Below are 9,494 nucleotides of genomic sequence, written 5' to 3'. Positions count from 1 at the left end.
TTCACTTGTTGAGAATGGAAGGAGAGACAAAGATACTTAGAGATATCATGCATAACCTCCAAGAACAACTAACCCAAGAACAAAAAAAACTTGCTGACTTAGAATTTGCGAAAGAGAGGTCACAAGAGACAATCACAAGATTAACAGATGAGAAGAATAAACTACTAAAAAAGGCTTGGTGTATCCAACAAGAGCTTGCTACTTTGACTAGGAGATTAGAAAGGATAAAAAGAACCCCTCTAGGTTACAAGCATAGGATCAAGCCCGTGCAACCAACGGAGAGCTTGGCATATGGTGGTGGAGCAAGGAAATGCAGGGTGAAAGCTATGTATATTTGGACTATTTTGTAATTATGAAGCATTACTTACAAATGAGTCTGAAAAGCTCGGGGGGTCCACCTTACATAAGCCAGCTATACAACGTGCATTCAAAAGGTATTTAAAAAACCCCTCTATAACCACATTTTATCTATTTTATATACCCCTACTGTGAATTTTTTTATCAATAATTATATCCCTTCAATAAATTTAAATTTGAGGAGGCTATATTTTTTGCCCTCCTCTTGTACATTTCAGTGTTAGTTGAAGTAGACACTACTTATGAGAAATTATATTGTATAATTGAATAAATCCCTTTAATTTGTATGGAGATGCATGCTTTACACCCATACTAGTACCTAATAGAACGTATTTTCAACTTTTTATCTTTTAAATTCCCAAAATCTCATGTATTTAGTCCACCTTATCCAATTTTGTTTCCCTTGCATGCTCCCAAACTATCACAAGCTACTAGAGATTTGCATGAAGTAACTTGACTTGAACTATTTCTAATGTTATCATGATTTCTCTAAAAATTTTATGGAGGAGGTTATTGGAAGAAATTCCTCTAACAAACTTTGTGCTGTAAAGAGTGTAATTAAGAAGAAAGAATTCATTTCTATTCTTAAGGACCCTCGTTGGCGTGCATTGCGACATGCAATATTACAAGAGGTTGCAACCGATTTAGAGAATCTTGTAGATCCATCAGAAGTTGTCCATGCATGTGATGCTGCTGGCATTAGTCAGCAAGGGTACTTAGCTGTGTATAATATCTTTGTAAATGCACTTCGAGGTCAAGGAATTAAGAACCCTCTATTGCCGAGACCAGTATACATTAGAAATGCAAGGAAAGAAACAAATTTTGATGTTCAAGATTTGTTGGGTGGATTTATACACATCTCATAAAGCATGACGTTGGAAGGCACAAACAAGACAAATGTCCAACATAGCAAAAGGAAACGAACATGAAAGCATTGGGTATGTTAAAATTATATTGTTTAGAGAGCTTGAATTTTTAATGAAATCTTTTCTAATCATGTAAATATTTAATCTTTCAGATTGTGAAGGAAAGTTAGTATTCGTTATCAAATTGGATGAGTGTGAGGTTGTAAAAGGCCACAAGTTAGAGAGGGTTAGTATTACTTTGATGAATAAAGCCCTCAGACATGCCAAAGATAAGGAAATTATGGAAGATTTTAGTGTGCAATCAGAAAAGCACATTTGGTGGCTTGCCACGTTTGAACTTCCTAAAGAGACACACTCATTCTTGAAATGGGTATTTGATAGATCTCCAATTCCAACTGTCATAGATGGGCAAATGAAAGGAGAGTTGCTTCAAGTTGAATGGTTCGGATCATTTAAAGTTGAATGGCACATGGCAGGAGATCTGAAGACATTGAAGTGTATGTTTGGAATGGAATTGAGTGTAAATGCGACATATCCGTGTCTTTATTGTATGCACTCACACCAAAGTCGAGGTAGTAACATAGGAATACATAGAGGGAAAGAGCAAGTAAAAAGAGGAAAAGACTTTGGGAATGCTAAAGATGTAATGAATGACATCACAAATGATGAGGCTAACAAATGGATGTATTGGAGCAATGGAGTAATGAGCTGCAATCAAGATGCTGCACCCAACAAAAATCAAACCAATAAAAATTGGGATCCAATTTTAAACATTCCATTACAAAGAGTGCATTTATGTGTGTTACGTGCGGAGATGCGGCTCATTGATAAATTATTGCTTTACTTGCACATTGTATATGCATGAAACATGAAATCGGAGGAGAGAGTGGCATCATGTATAGCAAGGGTCAAAGATTTACTCTTGAGCATGGGTCTATATGGGGGAATGTAAAGCTAATCAAAGACGCACAATTCTCAGGAAAATCAAGAAATCTTCCAAATAAAGTGTCCATGGGAGGCTCTAAGGCATGAAGGTTTTTGTCCAATCATGGAAAACATCGATTAAATTTGCATTGGAATTATTGCAAAAAGTTATGTGATTGCAAGACTAATTTGGAAGCTGATCCTTATGTCAGAACCTTGAGAATACGTGTTTGGAAAGAATTGGATACTCCGGTAAAGATCTTGAGGAAGCCTTCCATAGACGATGATGATGTCCAACTATATAAAGTCAGCATGAAAGAGTTCATCGAAGCCATGGTAGCTGGATGGGGTGAATCACACATTGCTCACTACATGGTGTGTTTAGTCTTTGCTATTTTCAAAATTTTAATTGCAATCAATTTATTCTTGTTTACCTTGTGTTTTTTCTATGTATGCAGCACATTCTTTATGCTCATGGTCCATGGTTTCTTTGCCAATATGGTTCCTTGAATGCTTGGAGTGCCCAAGCGATGGAAAAGTCTCGTTATAGAGCTCGAGGTGCTTATTTCAAGAGTACATGACATGGAGGGTGGATTAATGGAAGTAATGCTCTTCATGAGATGTTCGAGTGGTTCTATCATGATATAGTCAGGTCCTCATATGCAAGGAATAAAGCTTTGCAAACAGAGTTTAGCCCAAGCAGTTCATCGAACTCAAATGAGTAAAAGAAGGCATTCATGGATATCTTCGCAAGCTTCCCAAATACATAGAAGTTGGATAGCAACCAGAAGTCGTGTTGGAAAGCATTGGATCGCTAAACCAAATGTACTTTGATGTTAATTAAAATTGCACTTCAATCTTTCTTGAGGACATTTGATTAATTGGCTCTTTTTTTTTAAAACAAGCGTTAAATTTTGTACTTGTGGACCCAACAAGGGCGAGCAATGAGAAAAGGTTGGGGGAGCGACCTCATGGGAGTTCAAGGGGAATTTCAAAAACCCCTTAAATAAGTTTTTTTCCCCAAAACAAACACCCCTCTTCTTTGTGTAATTTTTTCCTAAAGTTGAATGAAAAAACCCAATGTTTTAATAAACTAAGTAAATTTTTTGATAAATGTGACTTCTTTACAATGCAGGTGGTACACTAAAATTTTGTGAGGTTAACCCCCAAGGGGACAATGACAAATAGGGGGGGGGAGGAGGGGTTGAGGGGGGGTAAAGGGGGAAGAGGTGGGGGCTAACTAATAATGATGCACAAAATAAATATACCCCTATATATATGCAAATACCTTCATTTTCTCAGTACCAGTGCCAATACTCTCCCATACTAGTATATTCCTTCCTACCATCACATTTCAAATAGCTCCACCATCACCGACATGGCAAGAACAAAGCAAACTGGAAGACCGGTTGATTCCAGGACAAAGCTCCCAATCCCTCCCGATGTATACAATGTAATGATCGAAGAGAGAAGAAAGAGGGGTTAGGAGGAGGAGGAGACAGAAACCAATGAGCAAACACATGACAACGAAGAAGATCATGGGGAGCAATCCAATCCTTAGAGTCACAACCCGAGGCACCTCAAGAGCCAGAAAGCAGACTAGAAGGACAGGAGCGCAAAAGACACAGATAGGAAAAATAGGCCAAAGGACAAGAAGATGTAAGGCAAATGCGAATTCAATTGGCTCAACAACAAAGGGCACAAATGGAGAGCCAACAATTATGACCCGCACGGCACAAAGCTACTCAGGACTTTCCACATTCTAGATAGGGTGGAAAATCTTTGCCAGAATTGCATCACACAATTGCATCACACAGCAAAAGGAAAAGGCAAAGCTTGTAGTAGGCGAGGTGGAGACAGAGGTGGAGGTGGAGGTGGAGGAGGAGGTGGAGTCCCTAGGAGACACCACAGAAAGCCTGGAAGGAAGGCACTTCAAGAGATAAGAAAATATCAAAGTAGCATGAACCTTCTAATCCCAAGAGCACCATTTGCTCAATTGGTGAAAAACATTATGTAGTCCTACAGGGACGACTATCGTATTCAATCAATTGCACTAGCCGCCATACAAGAAGCAGTAGAAGTGGCGATCGTAACTCTTCTTGAGGACACAAACTTGTGTGCAATCCATGCCAAGAGGGTTACGATCATGGCAAAAGACATGCAGCTGGAAAGGCGGATCAAAGAAGACCCACAACTTAGGCCATAGATCAAATTTTTTGTTATATTCACTATGGACACCAATTTTGGTTGTCAAAAGCAATTTTGTGCAAAGATGGTTGTAAATATTTTTTGTAATAGAATCCTTTGGAAACTATTTTTCTTGTAGATTTTCAACTTTGAGCTTTCATTTTCAAGTGGAATCTTGCAATGTATTATTTACTTCCATATCTGATGTATGTATATAATGTAATTGATTGTTGATGGCAAATAATCATGGTAGAATGTAATTAGTCACTAGTATGTAATTAGTCAATAATCATGGTAGAATGTGATTAGACACTAGTATGTGACGGGGGATGCATTCCCCCAAAAAACAAAAAACAAAAAAAAGCCCAGGTTGTGATGGGTGTATTTGTTTCTTTTGTGTGATGGGTGTGTGTAAGTGATGGGGGATGCATCCGCAAAAACAAAAAACAAAAAAAAGCCCTTAAGAGGCCTCTCGGGGGACTTTTTTTGTGTATTTCTTGGTTTTTTGTCTTTTTTAATGTATTTCTTGTGTGTGTGATGGGTGTGGGTAAGTGATGGGGGATGCATCCCCCAATTTAAAAAAAACAAAAAAAGCCCCTGAGAGGCGCAAGTGCGTGCAGGCGTGACTTTGGGCCAGTGGTATAGTGACTTTTTTTTGTTTTCTTTAATGTATTTATTGTGTGTGTGATGAGTGTGTGTGTAAGTGATGGGAGATGCATCCCCCAATAAAACAAAAACAAAAAGTAGCCCCTGAGAGGCCCAGGTGCACACAGGCACAACTTTGGGCCAGATGAGGTCCCCGTCTGGCCCAAAGTCATGCCTGCGTGCACCTGGGCCTCTCAGGGGCTATTTTTTGTTTTGTTTTTTTTAATTAAGCAAACATAAGATCGGTGGGCTCTTATAGTAGAATGGACATCTAATTGCATTTGAGATTTGGAAGCTCTAAGTCCATAACTGTTTGTGGCAACGAGCAAAGTTCTAACATAGTCCATGTATTAAAGACATGGAAACTTTTTTAAACAGGGATGGTCAACACAGACCACACCAGTCACTCACTTGGCTACCTATCACCCAATGGATAGAATAACAAATGTGCTAGAACCAGTCATTCTAGTAATATGGCAACATTATTGAGTACATTCGAAATAAGAACAAAGTTGTGATCAATGCATGACTTAGTCCAAACAAGTTGGTCACAACAATTTCCATTGTGTACGACCACTTTCTTTGACATGAGGAACGAATAGCACAACTCCCAGAGTTTGGGAAATTTTGGGATGCATCTCCCAATTTTAAAAAAACAAAAAATAGCCCCTGAGAGGCCCAGGTGCATGCAGGCACGACTTTGGGCCAGACGGGGTCCTTGTTTGGCCCAAAGTTGCACGCAGCCCCGCCTGGCCCAAAGTCATGCTTGCATGCACCTGGGCCTCTCAGGGGCTATTTTTTGTTTTTTTTTCACTGGGGGATGCATCCCCCATCACTTACACACACACACAAGAAATACAGTAGGGGGAATTAGATAATAACAGCCCCCTCCCCTAGGTGTTGACTTCATTTGTTAAGGATGGTATTTAAGATGTCATTTTCATCCTTGGGGTCATTTTACCACTAGATCCACTAAAGGGACTATGGTAAGATAATTGTTACTTCGAAATTAATACGTTTCATGCTTACAAGGACCCTATGTTGAACAAAGGACCTCACATTTCTTTTGGATCAGTCACTTAATTATACCCTTAAGAGTACATATCCTAGTTGTGGCACTCATGAGGAAATCGGATGTAACAACAAAGCTTGGATCCCATTACCTGTCACGCAAGGACACCAGCCACCTTACATCTCTCACAAGCATGCAATGCCTATACCTCCTTGTCATGTGAGCTCAGATCTTTGGGGCTTCCCTCTATCTTCTCCTCATGTTTTTCCACTTTCCTCCACCTAGATCCTATATTCTTTCCTTTCCTCTCCCCATTGATGCTACCCTAGCTTGCATTAGTATTCACGCAGCTCATATGGAGCTCGTATGGTAGCCTTTTCCTTCTCGAATGATTGGGCAATGCCACTCATCAGGTCAACTCTTATGGCTTCCAAAATCCTTCCGTTGCTTTGTGCCATCGATGGTCCTAACATGTAAAAACAAAAAAAAAGTGCCTATGTCATGGCCACCTTCTGATCAAAGATGCAAAATTTTTGCCCAAATCAATTTGCTTCTTTATGCTTAAAATGTGTCCCAATTTATAAACCCATATCTTGATCATTAGCATTCAAAGTTGGGACCCACTTTGAATAATGGTTTCATATGTCATGTTATTCACATCATTTTAATCCATTGCAACCATTTTAATCCATTGTTGCTCATAGCTATCAGTGCATTTGTCAACCTTACTGGTCATTTTGTATCAAACTTCATTGCAGTCATCACCAATGCCTTTAGAATATCAAGGCACACTTCTAAAGTGATTTTGGCCATTCCTAGCATACCTTACAACATTTTACACCATAAGGGCCTACATCTTCAATTGTGTGTAGCAACCCTTAGCCACAATTTCCATAAAAGTCAAAACCCAATCTCCTATGCTAGGATTGAGTCAGTCATATGCTTGTTCTCTATCCAAATTTGATAATACATAAACACCAACCAAGTATACGTGTGGATTATTTCCATCTCCATGTGGAACCATTGGCATAAGTGAGATCTTTCCATCTCAATCATGGAGCATATATCCTCTTAATTTACATTAATCCTTCCAACTAACCATGCACATAACTAAATTAGCCACCATATTATTGTTCTATTTTCCTCCTAGGTTTGGGATGCAAAACATTCCTAGTCCCAAGATGAATCTAAATATGGAAGGGTTTGAGATTGTGCATCCAATTTAACCTTTTGTTGCTATCTTGATTAGAGTTCATTAGCAATCTTGATCTTGTCTATTCATACACCTAGTAACTTGAAGAATTTTTTAAACCTTTGATAAGGGAATGTACTTTTCTTCAAAATCAACTATATATTTAAATTAAGGATACACGAAAATCCAAGAAATGAAACTCGATTATAATGCAAAGCACCACCCATCTAGAAAACAAGAGATATATATTAAATTTTGAAGTCTATACAATATTTATTGTATATTGCATCCACTAGATGCACTTTTTACAAAATATTTGCTTGCTTAGCTTTAGCTACTATTGCTGCTCTCCTTTAAGTTGACAAACCAGTGGCTTCACTGAAAGATTCTACAAGCTTCCCAACATCATAAACACGTACCGAAGCACCCATAGCAGCAACTGCCATGATTCTTCCTGCTAGTTTCTCTCTAAAAGTAGATAATGCCAAGTCCTGCCTCACCAAAATACACTTGCATGCAGAAGGGGGTAAAGGCACAAGGGAGACTAGCTTTGAAAGTGCCTTGCACTTTATCATCTATTCCTTCCCATAAGGGGAGAACAAAGTATGGAAGCACACTAGGCTATGGCACTCGAACATTCTGATGCAGTTTCCTAGTACTGAATCCACACCGATGCTATCACCTCAACCCCCTTTATGTGTCGCAAACTTATCAACTTCGATGACATCCTAAAAATTGAGATAACATCAGTAATCTTCTCAATGCCAAACTAAGAACATAAATTCATTCATTTCGACAAAATATCATGAACTTACAATGTGGGCAGCATCTTGTTCGTCCATTTGAGTTATATCGATGGGGCTTTTGCTCTCATCAATTGTTAGAGGTGGTGCCGATGATGAGGCCTCTGCAGTATTCTCAAGTCTCTAGCATTTTTGCGCCCTCTCTACTTCCAATCTTTCCTGGACCTCACGAAACTCCATCTCTGTAACTGCTGCATTAGTAGAGTCATGCATTTCCTCCCACACAGTTAAGATCGGATGCTCCAAAGTGTTTGTAGGTGCCAAATCTATGCACCTATCCAACCCCTCTTTTGGGTAACCTAAGTTACTACTACTCTCCCAACGGAGAGTGCCCCCAGTACTTCATCTTCTCTCAATTTTTTAATATATTGAATGTCAATCAATAATAAATATTCTCTGTTTTCAATCAAAATATACAGAAGGGTTTGCATCAAAACCTCATCCATCATACCTTCTTCCTCCTCTTTTTGGTTCTCCTTCCTCCTCTTCCTCTTTTGGCTATCCCGTAGGGGATGATGTCCCGCCTGCTTCGAGAACCACAACCAACTCTATCGTCTGCTCTATTTCTGCTGTGTGCTTTCCCTTGTCCAAAGTTACACTAGACCAATCTAGAGCTCAACGGTGGCTTCTGCAACCACATCAGGATTCTCCTCAACGTTCACATCTTGCCCTGTTGTTAGAAAAAGAGTTGGCTCTACATTGATGAATGGAGGTGCATATGTGTCCTCCATTTCCAAAAGAATTACACAATAGGCTATTTCTAAGGATACAAAACGAGTTTCTATAGGACCCGCTTGCATATCCAACTCTTATCCTTGGAAGTCCTTCTAAAACTTTTTGGACTAAGGGATTTGCAAATTCTTTGCAACCTTAACTTGAAAGTGCTATTAGCCCGACGACAATAAATGAGGAGATTCACAGGAACCCACTGTACTCTATCTATGTCTAGCCGAATCAGGTAAGGCTTGATTTTCTCTCTCACATAATCTACCACATCTCTAAAGAAATCTAGATGCTTGTGGACTGTGCTGATGACATCTATCTAACAATCAAAAATGTCATATAACTCTACCTCTCTACTCGAATGATGAGTAGAAGCAAGACGAAGTCATGGTATGCCTCACGGGAGGTTTGTGGAAGATGGCAAGAGTAGGCTGTCTAGCAGGAGGTGAGGACAATAAAGGCTATGTCATACCTAATGGCCCTTTATATAGTTGACTTCAGCCTCTTTAAATACCTTAAAAGCCTGACTACAATTTAGGTAATAAAATATTCGACAATGTAATATATTGGCCTAAATAATATTCCATTCCCGCCTCCCCCGCCACCGATAATAATGGTTTTTTTTTTTGGAATTTAGGGGGCCCTATGTTAGTACAAATGACATCACACTTAACAAAAACTATTACATTTAGTCAAAAACTATTACAACACAGTTTCAAAACTTTTACATTTATTCAAGTGCTATTACAACACACTTCAAAAACTATATCATATTTTCAAAACTA

Source organism: Dipteris shenzhenensis, chromosome 18 (assembly GCF_047967505.1).
Source record: "Dipteris shenzhenensis isolate YYH24624 ecotype China chromosome 18, Dip_SZ_1.0, whole genome shotgun sequence".
Classification (NCBI taxonomy): Eukaryota; Viridiplantae; Streptophyta; class Polypodiopsida; order Gleicheniales; family Dipteridaceae; genus Dipteris; species Dipteris shenzhenensis.
The sequence above is the reverse complement of the archived record's forward strand: the minus strand, read 5'-3'. Positions refer to the sequence as shown.